This window comes from Euphorbia lathyris, chromosome 7 (genome assembly GCF_963576675.1).
Source record: "Euphorbia lathyris chromosome 7, ddEupLath1.1, whole genome shotgun sequence".
Classification (NCBI taxonomy): domain Eukaryota; kingdom Viridiplantae; phylum Streptophyta; class Magnoliopsida; order Malpighiales; family Euphorbiaceae; genus Euphorbia; species Euphorbia lathyris.
Genome location: NC_088916.1, coordinates 83,821,166 through 83,836,696, shown reverse-complemented (window position 1 = coordinate 83,836,696; position 15,531 = coordinate 83,821,166). Strand labels below are relative to the sequence as shown.

Here is a 15,531-nt window from a genome sequence, read left to right as displayed (position 1 = left end):
AAACGAACTATTACCAAGAAAAAAATGGAATCAAAATGATAAATAGGAGAAGGATGGGATGCAAAGAAGGTTGAAGGTCTAAAATAGAATTATTAAGAGGTTCAAGGGAGACATAGGGAAAAGAGGAAGTGGGAGGCGGATGGTGGAATATAAAATGAAGGTAAGTAGAAAGATAAGGTTTAGGTTTTTGAGGAAAAAGATATATAGAAAGAAGTTTGGAAGTTTCCTGAGAAGGGAGTTGGGTAAGGACCATTTAATTGGATGGGCTTTGAATGGAATTTAATCTTATTAATGATCTATGGTAAATAAATTTTTGACATTTTTTTTAGATTAATGGAAGGAACCATAGAAATATTTAATGGAAATTATCCCATCTTATATTTCAAAAAAAAAAACCACCAAGAAATACAATGGTATTTACGCCATTTCTATTTGAAAAAATTATGGAAAAAAATGAAAGATTCTTTTTTTTTCAAACTTATGCGTATATGACGTGTTGGAACGGTTCAATTTATACGTCTATATTAAGGGGTTAAAAACCACTAATAAAACTTTAAAACGGACTAATTTATGTGACTACGTCATAGAAACATAAATTAGACGTTACAAATAAAATAATAAAATTTTGAAACGGGACTAATTTATGTGCCTATATCATAGAAACATAAATTAGACGTTACAAAGATAAAATAATAAAATTTTGAAACGGGACTAATTTATGTGCCTATGTCATAGAAACATAAATTAGACGTTACAAAGATAAAATAATAAAATTTTGAGACGGGACTAATTTATGTGCATATGCCATAGAAACATAAATTAGACATTACAAAGAAAAATAATAAAATTTTAAAACGGGACTAATTTATGTGCCTATGTCATAGAAACATAAATTAGATGTTACAAAAATATTGCAAATAAAAAAGGAATTAATTTACGTGCCTATGTTATAGAAAATCTAAGTTAGACGTTACCGAAATTAATAAAGTTATACTCTTACATTATAAGAATAGATACATAGAAAAGCGTCGATGAGAATCGAGATGAATCAAATAAACTTCACACAAAAAACACATCTTTTAGTACCAACATTTGCGCGGGGTAGGGTGATTAATCAAGTTTTTTGCGCGGGGTAGGGTGATTAATCAAGTTTTTCTTCCCTACACGTAGCCGACAAACGAATCTAAAATCTCTATTCCGCAGACCCCCTTATCCATTAAAAATTCAACCATTTCCGGTGTCCGATCACGCCTTAATTCTGATTGGTGGCGACTCTAAAACATAGTTTTAATTAGACACAGTTTGTCGACCGTGGCCAAAGGGGGGCGTGGCAAATGCTTCTCGTCTTTAGCCACGGTTTATCGACCGTGGCCAAAGGGACATTAGAGTTGGTTTTTACGTATAACTGACTCTAATACCTTATGTTTTGGCCACGGTTGTTAAGAAAAACCGTGGCTAAAAGGGGTCTTTAGCCATGGTATTTCGTAACAATCGACTTTAATTCTATGATCATTACACTACAAAAAAGAGGCTTTTAATGAGAAGAAAAATTATCATAAAAAGACCAGATATTCTCATGAAAGAGTTTTTAATGAAAATTATTACTCTTATGGCTCCCTTCATTATAGGAGTCCGTTACTAAAAGTAATTATGAGAATAAAATACCATCTCATTATGAGCATGTATAATGAGATTAGTTATCCTTATTAGTATTTTTAAAATGATAAAAAATCATTTCATTAAATTATTTATAATAATTAGAAATATTCTCACTAAATTGTTTATAATAATTAAAAATATTCTCATTAAATTATTTATAATAATTAAAAATCTTCTCATTAAATTATTTATAATGATTAAAGAACCCCTCATTAAAGATTTCATCATGATAAAAAAACACATATTTACATTATATAATACCTGGAAAGCCATTTGGGCCCTTAAGATCCCTTACCGTATTAGGAGCTTCCTGTGACCGGGAGTTAAGGACAGGTTGCTTACTAACTCGGCTAGGTACAGACGGCATTTGGTGGACTCTAAAGCCTGCAGTAGATGCATAGGTCATGACGAAACTTTGTGCCATGCTCTTAGAGACTGCTCTAACAGTATAGAGGTGTGGAAAAAAATTCTCCCTTACCATGTCCTCTCTTCCTTTCTTGCCCACTCTGAGTATGACTGGTTCTGTGATGGTGTGAGTGGGAAATTACTGGCTTACATGGAGCATGGTGATATTTTCTTTGCTATCATCTGTCACCAAATTTGGAAGTGGAGGAACGAGGAGATTTTTGGGGATAAAACTGTTTTTATTCCTAACCTTGTTGAGTTCTTCTCCAAAAAACTCTCTATTATTATTGAGAGTTTCAAAGGGGATTCCCTTTCCAGTTCTACCCATAAGAGAGATGTCCACCTCGTTGGATGGAGTAGGCCAAGAGATGGGGTGGTGAAGCTGAATACGGATGGCTCCTGCCTTAAAAATGGGAAGATTGCCGCTGGAGGTGTTATTAGAGATGCGGGGGGCGCATGGCTGTCTGGGTTCACCTAGAACCTGGGGGTGGGCTCTTCCTTTTCTGTGGAACTTTGGGGTATTCTTTCTGGTATCAAGCTTGCCAAGAGTTTGGGCATTAAGAGATTATCTGTGGAGTCTGATAACATGGAGGCCATCAAGATGATTTATGAGGATCATGCTATTTGTCTTAATAGTCGCAACCTTATCAAAGCTATTAAAAGGCTTTGCTCTTCCTTTGAGTTCCTAAAGTTCAGCCACATTTTCAGAGAGCAAAACCGGGTTGCGGATCGATTGGCGGCGGCTGGTCATGAGGGGATGTTAGGCGTTTCTACCTTTTTGACCCTCCTATCTTTCTTTCTTCTTTTCTTTTAGAGGATAGAATTGGGGTTAGCTTTCCTAGGCTGATCCCATGTTAGGTGTTTGTTGTTTTGTTTTTCTTTTCCTGTTTCTACCAAAAATAAAAAAATTCTCCATATTAATTATAAGAATACAATTCAACAATAGATTACGCCACCGAATTACTTATGATGATTATGATGATTTCAACATTCAAAACTAATGACTGCTGGTATTATAATGGGAGAAGGATATGGAAATATTATCTTATGGGAATATGGAAAGCAATCAATAACTCATGTATAAATGTCTTGTAACTGTCAAGTATCAAATTGTTTAACAGTAAGAACAAGTATAAAAGGCAACTGGAAATGTAATTCAATAGTATTTAGTGCTCCAACTCAAGCTAGAAAATCTATCCTTCTTACTTGACAGAAAAATAAAAGCGATGTTCAATAAAACCAAATTGTATTCATTAACGCTTAATATTGCCTGAGGACTTCTTGAGAGTTGGTCAATCAAGAAGTGCAAAACAAATAATGCATTATGTGCAGTCAACAGCCTACCAAGTATAAGCTTCACTTGTTTACTGCAAAACAGAACAGAAGAATATGCATGGTTAATACTACTACTACTATATGTCTCACCTAACTAATTCTACTACAGCATGGTCCCCTCTTGTATTAGTTAGAAACCTAGACTTAACTATTTGCCTTTTGTGCAAACCTCAAAATTCAACCAAATCAGTTATGTTGCACAAAAAAATTGAATCCGAAATGGAAAAAGAAACCAACACCATGAAATGTTATTTAAAATAACCTTTGAAACATAACCTCCAAAAGGAAACTGAAATAGAAACAAGTAAAATGCAGAAACTCTACTAAAAAAGAGTTTTCGAGTAACCTAGTTGTGCATCATTTATCTCATAACGAATGCAACACTTTGCACACATGCTGCTGCCCTTTTTTGAAATGAACATTGATAGAACTATATCAACAAAATATTTGCATCATGAAAAACTCCTAAACATATAGAATCACTTACTTCCCAAGAGCTTTATGGTGGAACGCAAGTCCCAAGTCAGCATCAAGCCCTGCATATCAATCCCAAAAGAAAATTTTCAGACTTCCAAAATCTCAAAACATGCAAAGCTAAAAGTTGAAATGTAGGAAGACAAATCCCAATAGAGAAATTTCCCTTTGGTCCTCCTTTCTGGAACTTAATATAGACTGGATCACAACTCGTAATCACTGACAATTCTTACCATGTAATAGCAGAACCATCAGAGATTTTTATGAAGTTTTCCTGCCAACAATTAGACAATGCTTACCATGAAAAAGCAGAACCACCAGAGAGTTTTATGAAGTTTTCCTGCACTCAACAGGGCAAAACCACTTAGGCGGACCGCCATCAGGTTTAATCATCTCCCTAGTTCCTGCAAGATAATTCTTCACTTTGTTGGTACTATAACCATCATCCCATCACTCTCAAATCTCATAAAACGAGTACATCCAAAGCTCACACATGCACATCCTAAAATACCCATGAAAGTCAACAATAATTTACCCATGAATATGTATATTTTCTTTGATATCAATAAGACGAAACTTATATAATTGCATAATAAAATACAAATTTGATTTAGCTCCAAGTGCAATGGCTTGTCCAAAAGTAAAAATATCTCTACCAATTCAAAGAAAAATACTTGAACTTCCTATAGGAAAACTGGTATTCACTATTCATTATTCCAATCCCAATAGAAGGAAGAAGAAGCTGATCGACAGGAGTGAGGAGCTAGCCGCCTGACTCCTTCCACAGGCTTGCACTGGAATATGGCAGTGAAGCCTATGAGAATATGGTACTAGGAACATTCTCTTTCTTAACTGCTAGGCTTACACAAACTCCTGAACTTAAGGACTCTGGCATTTCAAAAAGAAGAAAGCTAACTCTAGGCTGGAGCCTTACAAAGACCTTTCCAATGGCGTTAAAAGGAAGCAGGAACTCAGGGGGCAATGTAACTGATGTTTGACTTACTAATACAAGAACAATACAATCACAATAACTGAGAGAAATATATTATATTATGGATTTACTTACCCCAAGAGAGGAGTACCTGATTGCCCCATCTCTTATTACTCTGTGATATTTCCACTTTACCATTAGTTCTGGTTTTACAGGTAACTACGCTAGACCTTAGTGTAAGCCTGGCTAGGGTATAGTGATGGTTACAGAGCTAGACGTTAGGGTCTAAGCCCTATAGTCACCCTCTGGTTCTTCTTCTGGTGTAAGAGGTTACATTAGTGATGGTTTTGGTCTAAGCCAAATAGTATAGTTCTAGTGTAAGACGTTAGTGTAAGGCCTATAAGTACAGGTCTGGGCTAGGGTATAGTTCTTCTCATAAAATCAATCCTTAGTGTAAGATGATTTTTAAGGGCACTCTTACACTTATTCTTTCTTGAAACAAATGAGAGCGAATCATAAATCTTTTAAACATGTTTAGTACTTAAAGCGCGTAATAAATTAGTGTACCCAGTAGAGAACAAGTAATCGTACCTCCTTCTTAACAAGTTTCAGGGGCTCTTCAAGCTCTCTACGGATAGACTGAAATAAGTAGCATAAAAGCAAATACTTGTAATAAATACATTCCACGACAGTAATAGATACATATATAAAACAAAGTCATGTATCTGGTACTTACAAAAGCTGAGGCTAAAACCGCTATTGCACGACTGAGCTTACAAAGTCGCTCGTGCTTCTCCAATGTTTTTGTTCTACCCTGCTCGTTGGCTTCTATTGCTCTCGGGATATTCATCTCTTCCAAAGCCACATCCTTTCGGCTACCAATAGATTCCTTCATCTATTGCTTAATGCTTCATGTTAGAGTTATAATTAGGTTAGATTAGATTACCTGAAAAAAGGAGAGGAAACTTCAGAGCAGCAGAGATGGAATATCTGTTTATATATATATAGGAATTAAAAGTGATGAAATTATAATAAGGAACAAAAACAGGACCAATCAATCCTAATTCAACCTAAAATCTATTTAGTAAAACACTAACCCATTTGTCTCGTGTTGAGTTTGTTTCGTGTTCGTGCATTAACACCCTTAATTCCCTAATGTAAAGTTAGTTAGGCAAGAGAGTGATCAATCCAATCCTAAGGTGAAAAACACGGTAAGCAAACAAGATGGAAACATCCAAGAAACCGTTACTGCTTTCTTCTATCAGGCTAAGAATATTTGTTGCCTTTGGATGCAAATAGGTCCCAAAACTCCATGCCTATTCTTCTAAGTCTTACACAGAACAGAATATGTCAACTAGGGATAAAAAAAATAACGGCATCAAGTAGTAGTAAACCTGCTAAAAGCGACTAAATCTCTTAGCTATTTACAGGTGAAGTAGCTAAGAACTTCCATTCACACACCTCATGTTCCTACCAGACACTATTGCAGAAAAAGAAATTCAAAATGCACATCCAGTTAGATTTTGTGGGTGAAAACATTCTACAATAAAAAAGGAATTGAATTTGTTACAGATCATCATCAACTCATCAAGTTTGTCAAATATGTACATAGGCTCTGAAACATTAGTTAGAATTTCATACCAGAATGCATTATTGCATTGACAGCATCTGGCTCACCTGCAAAATCAAGTTTGAATTTCCCCGGCTTCAACAGATAACCATACATGGCAGCCTGGAGAAAACAAATGTAACTTTTCTATTGTAACACATCCAAAAGATTGATAAGAGAAACTTCATATTCTCTCTTTAATATCCTAATTCCATGTGTGATCCTTCTCTCATGCCCCCAATGAGTAAGATTCTGTTTACAGCCCGAAAATCTCCACTGGATGATCAAAAAGGGAATATGATCTTCAGAGGAACCATTGGGATTCAACTAGAACATGTAATTCCAAACACTTTTGAATTACTTAGTTATACGAGCATCCTCTGCATCAACAATGTCAACATCATCATCATCCTCGTCAATAAAATCAGAACCCATATCGCTACCTGATTCCGAGTTCAAATCATACTCCGCCTCCCCTTCTTGTTCATCTTTGTCATCATCAAAACCATTTTCCATATGCCCACTTCCAAATGGATCCATCTCATCATCTCTACTATCTCTCCTATAGGTTGCCAATTTTTTCAATGTGAACTTGAGACCACACACACCATCAGAAACAAAACAAGATTCAGAAAACTAAGACTTGAAAAAGCAATATTGTCAGGGGTAATTACCTCAAATCATAAGTCAACCTATGATTTTTTTACTGTAACAATCTCTAAAGATACTGAGTCCCCTGCTAAATGCTTCATTGAACTGATATGAAATAGGAAAAAGAGAAAACAGAACTTATTCAATTTGAGTAAATATCTAAAATTTCTGGGAGGCAACAATTTTACTAACTAATTGAACTGAAATGAAATAGTAAAAAGAGAAAACAGAAAAACCTCAGGAGAGTGATTGGGTGGAACCAATGAGTGAATAGCAGCTGAAAACCCCATTTGAGTCCTGCAACAGAAAACAGCATGCTCATACAAGTAAATACTAAGAAAATAAACACATGGAGTTTAATTTCCTTGCACTTCATTCCTGAATAGCTCGAATTCAAGGCTTAATGAAATTAAGCTGGGCTAGAGGGGGAGGAGAGGAAGAGGGAATCCCCAAATAACTGACCTTGCATTAGGAGAGAGTCCTACCATCACGAGGGCGAAGAGAGAGTCTTACCATCACGAGGGGTCCGAAATACAAGAGATAGCAAGTCGGGAGGACGACCGGAGTTGACGGTTCCACAGGAGATGCGAACAAGTTTGAGTCTAGGGTTTAACATATCGTAGAGAGAGAGAAAGAAAGTCAGAGCATGACTTTAGAGTTTGGAAGAGAGAAAAATTACTAAAGTATCCTTTTTCTTTTATTTATTTATTTATTTATTTATTTAGTATTAACTAAATTTTGGGGGAATTTTTGGAGCCAAAACATTTGGCACCAATTAATGAGAATAATTTTATAAAATTAAATAGTTGAATATTTATAATAATATTTTCAACGAGAATATTTTAATATTCTCATTGTAGTATGTTTGTAATGAGAATTTTTTATTATTCTCACTAAATTTTTCTCATAAATAGTTGTTTTTCTTGTAGTGTTAGAGTCGGTTGTAGAAGAACCGTGGCTAATGATAACATCATTGGAGTCCGTTCACTACAAGAAAATAACTAGTTAGCTACCGCAGTTTTGGTAGCTAATTCAGTAGCTAGAGTGATTTACCGACCGAATTTGGTGGTTTACCGACCAAAAGTGTTCAGTCGGTAAATGACTAGTCGCTGGACAAACGGCGACTATTTGTAACGATAGTCGCAAACTATAGCTACTGATTGATTTAGTCGTTGAGTGGTCGCAAATTTACCGACCATATTTTGCGACTATAAATAGTCGGTAATGGCTAGAATGGAGACACAAGTTGGTCGGTTTATAAACAATTTCCGACGGCATTTCTGTCGGTAAATTGTTGGAAATTCTGTGCAATTTCCTGGGAACTTTTGCCGACTGATTTGAATGGAATTATGACAAATCTCATGGGTAATATACTATAAAATTTATATATAATGATAATTGTAATTACAATTAGGATTATTAAATACAATTATAAACCTATTTTAACACACTCAATAAATTAACCACAAATTAGAAATATATATACATTGAAGCCATCAAGGCGCTCCTATACAGTCACACATGTGTTTCTTATCCCTTGAATTTCAATAGTAGCACCTAAATTAGATGGACCATCAGAACTTGAAGAATGCTCTTGAATTTCTAAGATACCGGTGCAGCTGAAACCTAATTCAAAAATTCCCCCTTCCCTATTAAACACCTCCGGCAGCCTCATAGAATGCTTCAAGTTCTTCAATGGCATTTTTTGGCCTGAATTACCAATCAAAATAAGTACAAGCAAAACAGAACATACAAAAGTGGCTGGAAAAACAAATAAAAACTAAGGAGTTCATGTGTAGCCTGAATTAGCAATCAATATTGACTTTGTACTAAGCAATTCCAAATTGCACTTCCTAAGCAGAAATTCATGTACTAAGCAATTAAGAAATTTATGTACACAGCAGAAATTCATGTATTAACAGCAGAAAGCAATTAAGAATATCCAGTTGCACTTCCAAATTGCAATTCCTAAGCAGAAACTAAAATCGGATTGAAATTACGCATAACAGATCACATGAAACAAAAGAGACATAGGAAGTGTATCAAAAGCAATTGATCACGATTAGAAAAATAATGCAACATGAAAAAGAAACCTAGATCAAACCAATAATTAAAAATGTATAGATGATTGCTAACCGAGTTTCCTCTAACTGATCGCCAACTTCAGACAACAATGAAGCTAAACAAAAATCCAACTTAAAAAAATCCAACTAACTGAAGCAGGGCATGAAAGTAGCATACACAAACAACTAAACCCCAAATTTCTATTTGAAAACAAGACTCAGATCAATCAAAATCGGATCAAATTCATAGCAACAGAGCTGCGTTGAAAGTGTATAACAGTCAAAACTAGGACTTTACCAGTGCATATGCATTTTATCTGAAGACAAACTAGCACATAGGCATTTCATACCGGCGACCATGAGAAGCACCAGAATAAGCGCTTGGATCCAGCGGTCCAACTCACCATCTTCAGAGTTAGAACGTTTTCTGCTTCTTCCCAAAGGAGGTTTCAAATTCGACCTACAAATTCAGAACAAACATTAAGAAATCAGCTTATACTCTACTCTTCTATAGTGATGAAGAAAAAAAAAGGAACTACAAAAATGATAACCAAACGGGCATAAATTACACCTATGGCGACTAAGCTTTTCGCTAACTAACATTATGACCACTATACTTCAAAACATTTCAAAACATAAAATCCAGACCAACTAAATAGAAGATTGATGAAGTCTTAAACATTAAAAAGAAAAATGAAATCAACTTAAAGCAAACAGTGTAAAAGTGTTCGTGAGAAGCAAATTGAAACACCTACTTCAGACACACAAAAACAGAAAGTTTGAAACAACTTGACATGTTTAAAAGAAAAAAAGTCAGATTAAGAAATTCACTGGAAGATTGACATCCAAGGAAGTCGGTAAACAAATCCTTTTGATATCACAGATTGTATTAGTTAAAAAAACTAGAAAGCTTCTGCAGTCTTTTATATGAGTTTTTCCTTTTCTTTACCTATATTTGCAGCATACTCATTAGGATCAGTAAAAAAAAGCACTCTATGATACAAATGCAGAACGTACAAGCTGATTATATATCGATGTTTACATTTGGGAGCTCATAATATCTCTATCGTGTTTGATTACATTTGCAAAAGAATTAACATTGTAGATACAAGTGTAAGCTATTAATTGGTATAAAATGTAATATATCAATCCATTACCCATAAAATCAATCTGAGTTAGATAGTAAAATGTAAAACTCGAAATGGAGTGTTACCAGTACCAGTGATCCTGTGGTAAAATTCATCCCAGTGATCAAAGCGCTGGCGAGGCAGAGGCAGAGGCAGAGGCTGGAGAGAAGACAAATCTGCAGACAGCACACTCTGGTCAAGCTTTTTATCTGGTTTTTACTTCTCTTGAAACCTCTAATGTGTCTCATTGAAAGCAAGTATAAGAAATCAAACAAGGATGATTATGGTTTTTGCAAGCAAATGCAATGAGAAAGAGTTTAAGGACAGAAACCAGACAAGTAGAAAGAAATTGAATTCGGAGTAACACACACAGAAAGTTACACTTTAGAGGCAGCGATTATCGAGTTCGTGTGTCTATTAGTGAGTTTGTGTCAAACGAGTCAACATTAACTCAATTTAAAAAAATTACTGTCATAATGATGTCAATCTAATTGGATTAGTGACTACTTTGTGTCGTATTTTCGGGGTAACTCCAATTTCACTATACACCTATACTAATAGTTACAGTTATATAAGAATATTTAATAATATTGCTATATTTTTCTATAAACCTATACTAATAATTACATTCATACTTTTCTCTTCTCTGCTTCTATCCATTGGATAGTTGAATTCCATGTTCACCAACCATGGTATCTAGTCCCCGCATACAATTTTTTTAATTCAAAATGAACAAAATAATATCACTTATGCCTTATGTTACAACATATTGGCAACAATAACCTTAGGAATTTAGAAATGGCTAATTAGAACCTGAAGCAGTTTATCAATAAAATAAGCAGCATTAGTTTAATCAATGAAATTAGCTGCATTAGTGAATATAATTAATTACCTATTTCATGGGTACAGGAAAGGATTAACATAACAACAATTTCAAGTTCAAAAGTTCAACATTCCCAAGATAAAATCACAATTGCATTGAAACTAGGAAACCATTTCAGAGACAAAACGCACACACAAATACAATTAATTAGCAAATCATTAAAATCCACAGTGATTAACGCCCTAATAAGTATCTACAATCATCTACAATCATACAAAATGAAGACTGAAATTTCTAGGGCGCTAGTGCCTAAAGGATTGCTACCTTAATAAAAAGAAGGCTAGAGCTAACAGCCTTCTGCTTCTCGTTCTTCCTTCCTCTATTATCTTTTCAAACTCCTCCAATTTTAGCCCTTCAATTTCAGGTACAAACTCCAGCATACATAAAAAAGTGTCGCCTGCTCCACGATGCTCAGTTAGAGTTAATTGAAGAAGGAAGCCGTAAAGAGGGGAGAGGGATCAGGTCAGATGTCTGAAAGGAGAAAGATTAGATCGGAAAAAAAGAGAGGAGAGTGGCTTAAGTCGGAGAGCAGAGCAGAGAGAAGAGGGGGAAGAGGGGGCTTCGGTCGAGTTTCAGAGCGTAGAGAAGAGAGGAGAGCGGCTAGGTCGAGAATAGAAAGAATTTTAGGGTTTTTCTTTTTTAATGTCATATTTATATTTATTTTTTCTTTTTTAGTTTTTTTTCCGATTAATTTCTATTTTGCATTGCTAAATAAAAATACACGTGGGTAACATAGGCATCAAAGTGTTCCGCTACTTTCTGCGACTATACAAAACCATTAGCGACTATAGCGGTCGCAATTTAGCGACTGAATTATATGTAGTCGCTAATTTCGGTCGCAAAGTAGCATTTTTCTTGTAGTGACTATTTAATCTGAAATAAATATTTTAACATGTCATTATTTAACATTTGACTCAAACAACTATTAAGAATCAGCTAACTTTTACTAAACAAGTTCATACAATCCTCTAATCAAATAAGCTATTCAAATCAGTTATTCAAATCAGCTGATAAAAAAAGTAATCAACTAACTGTTAATATAATCAACTAACATCTAATTGACAAACATGATCTATATAATTATTTTTAAAAATAAAAAAACTAAATAATATATTACTTTAAAACACAAACAACTTATAATTATTTACATGTAAGAAACGCGATAATAAATTTATTCCATCATTCAATTCGAAAGACGATGACTCTTTCTTTTCTTTTTTGACCGTGGCATGAAGCATATTAAAATTACATCTCAACGGTTCACCTTTTGTCCTCGTGATGCGGACATCCTAACTGGGCTCAGTAATAACACGCGCCTTGGCGGATCTTATCTCGGCGTATCCACAGAGGTTGTATCTAAGAGGGCGGATCCCCTGGACACGCGAGCGGGGCGGATCTAGGCGTACGCCTTGAGGCGTACCTACAACTACACTGGGCGGATCTCAAGATTACTTCCTGCCGAAGGAATTCACCAACAACCTCTGACGCTCCGTACTTGCACCTCTGTACCTGTTGTCTAGGCGCATTACCTATTTTACCCTTTTATTGTTAACCATATTGTAACCCTAATAGGGATAGCCCCTGTCCTTCTATTTATCTTTTGGAGGTTGTATTTAAACCCTCATTTTGTAAGGATAGGGCAACTTTTATCAATCAACTATCATTTCTCTTTGAGATTAAGGTTTATACCTTTGTTATCGGGATTCACTCCTTCTAGTCTAGCTAGAGAAGAAGATCTTTGTTGGTTTACGATTAAAACCTCCATTTATCGCTTTCAATCTGTATCAGTTGGTATCAGAGCCAATCGTTTCCTGACCCGAAACTTCTTTTGGCAATGGTTCAACCCCGACAACCGTAAGATTCCATGGAAACCAGTGACCGGAGATATGAGGAGCTGAGAGAGCACCTCGCAGAACAAATCCAGACCAACCTTGAGCGGCAGAAACAAAACGACCAACGGTTCCAGGAGCTAACCGCTTCCCTGGAAAACCTCAGATTGGAGATCCGTGCAGTGGTCAGACCAGCCGCCGGGGAGTCCGACCAGAGGAGGGAAGGAGTCCTTGAACCACGACCCCAAAGGCAACCCACGCCACCTCGACTGCCATTGACAAATGTCCAACTTCCACAAATGGGTCCTAGGGATCCTGAGGTAAGAAGACCCAACTTTGTCCTTGTGCATAACGCTGATAGCGATAGTGATGATTTTGAGGATCTTGGGAATAATGGTGCCTTTAGAAATATGAGGGATGTTGGTCCGATTGATAACAGGCGTGTGGGTATGGCTAGGGCAGAACCAGACCTAGGAAACTTTGATAGAGATGACGCCTTTAAGCTAAAAATAGATTTACCATCTTTTGGTGGCGAGCTGGATATAGAGGGATTCTTAGATTGGTTATCGGAAGTTGAACGTTTCTTTGAGTATGCTGGGATTCCAGATGAGAGGAAAGTAAGGCTGGTGGCGTATCGCCTGAAGGGTGGCGCATCAGTTTGGTGGGATCAGATGAGGGAAGAAAGAAGAAGAGGGGGCAGAGATCCGATTAGATCTTGGCTACGGATGAAGTCGATGCTGAGGGAGCGGTTCTTACCACCGGACTACGAACAGTACATCTACAGCTCCTACAGAGGATGCTCTCAAGGGACCCGAAGTGTCCATGAGTATACTTCTGAGTTCTTAAGGTTTTCGGCGAGAGCCAACCTGTCTGAAACTGAAAGCCAAAAGACCTCTAGGTATTTAGAAGGGTTGAGATACAATATCCAGGATCGTATTGGCACACAGATGGTGGTTAGAGTACAAGATGCTAGGAATTTAGCCCTCAAGGCTGAGTCCCAACTGACCGGGAGATCTAAGAGATCCGCCACTACTGAGTATATGCCTGGAGGAAGAGATAATGTGAAGTCTTACGACAAAGGCAAGCAGGTGGCGAGTGCCAGTGGGGCCAAGGTTAACAGTGTGGGAAAGGGATCCGTTGGAGATACTAGACCATACAAAGAAGCACCTATACCACCCAAGAGCAACAATCCGTATGCAAGGCCAGCACCTTTCAAATGTTTCCGGTGCAATGAGCCAGGACATAGATCCAATGAGTGTCCTAGAAGGAAGAGCGCCAACATGGTGGAGAGGTACGAAGATGACTATGACGACGAGGATGAAGTATTTTGTGAACCCTTAGGAGAAGATGATGAGGTGGCGGGTGAAGAGAGGTACGCCATTCATGTGGTACGGCGTTTGTTGGTCTACAGCCGGATAGAGGGCGATCAAAGGCACCGACTATTCAGAACCCGCTGTCTTGTGAAGGGCGGGCGATGTAATGTGATAATAGATAGTGGGAGCCAAGAGAACATTGTGAGTAGCAGCGCCGTTCAGAAGTTCGGGTTGTTGGTAGAGGCGCACCCTGATCCCTACAGGGTGGGATGGATCAAGAACGTGGGCGAGTTGAGGGTGACCCAGAGATGCAAGGTACCGATTGAGATTGGTAACTATCATGATGAAGTCTGTTGTGATGTGGTCGACATGGACGCATGCCACCTATTGTTGGGACGACCTTGGCAGTTTGATAACAACGCCACCCACGCCGGAAGAGAGAACACTTACAGATTTGTGAAGAATGGGGTGAAGTTTGTCCTTACACCAATGGTGAGAGAGCCAAAGGCCGACGAGAAGTCTACCTTGGTAGTCTGTCCTACACACAAATCGTTTGTCAGCGAATGTGAAGAAAGCCAAATGGTATATGTGGTAATGGTTAAGGCGAATCACGAATCCGCCCAAAGGGACGAAAGGGAAATGCCGAGTGAAGTGACCCGCCTACTTGGCGAGTATCAAGATCTGTTCCCCGACGAACTGCCGAGTGGGTTACCACCTTTGAGGGACATCCAACATCATATCGATCTTGTGCCCGGGGCTAGTTTACCAAGCCTCCCACATTATCGAATGAGCCCAAAGGAGAATGATGCCATGAGACAAAAAGTGGAGGAACTCATCGAGATGGGATACGTTAGGGAGAGTATGAGTCCTTGCGCTGTTCCAGCTTTACTTACACAGAAGAAGGATGGGTCTTGGCGGATGTGTGTTGACAGTAGGGCTATTAACAAGATCACCATCAAGTATAAGTTCCCGATTCCAAGGTTGGAGGACATGTTGGACCAACTTGGCGGATCTCGAGTCTTCTCCAAGATTGATCTCAGGAGTGGGTATCATCAGATACGAATCCGATCTGGGGATGAGTGGAAGACTGCCTTCAAGACAAGAGATGGATTGTATGAATGGTTAGTTATGCCCTTTGGGATGACCAACGCCCCTAGTACTTTTATGAGACTGATGAATCAGGTGCTTCGTCCAGTAATTGGGAAGTTCGTAGTTGTGTATTTCGACGACATTTTGATCCACAGCCAGACCT

General features: G+C 37.5%; 2 long non-coding RNA genes across 7 annotated transcripts; both read right to left on the bottom strand.

The window, feature by feature from the left end:
- Positions 1-3,110: 3,110 nt before the first annotated feature.
- LOC136200769 (uncharacterized) lies at positions 3,111-7,674 on the bottom strand. 5 transcript variants are annotated; one of them, XR_010673491.1, is made up of 9 exons: positions 7,527-7,674; positions 7,301-7,361; positions 7,088-7,169; positions 6,446-7,004; positions 5,541-5,750; positions 5,396-5,443; positions 4,173-4,277; positions 3,887-3,935; positions 3,111-3,431 (listed from the first exon to the last, which is right to left on the bottom strand). It is a non-coding gene; the product is annotated as an uncharacterized lncRNA (long non-coding RNA). The 5 variants fall into 5 exon arrangements; XR_010673492.1 differs by having other exon boundaries at positions 6,446-6,975; XR_010673489.1 differs by having other exon boundaries at positions 6,446-7,169.
- Positions 7,675-8,517: 843 nt separating this feature from the next.
- Positions 8,518-11,733, bottom strand: LOC136201234 (uncharacterized). Of its 2 annotated transcripts, none has more exons than XR_010673755.1 (4): positions 11,402-11,733; positions 10,341-10,430; positions 9,426-9,587; positions 8,518-8,774 (listed from the first exon to the last, which is right to left on the bottom strand). It is a non-coding gene; the product is annotated as an uncharacterized lncRNA (long non-coding RNA). The 2 variants fall into 2 exon arrangements; XR_010673754.1 differs by having other exon boundaries at positions 10,347-10,430.
- Positions 11,734-15,531: the final 3,798 nt, after the last annotated feature.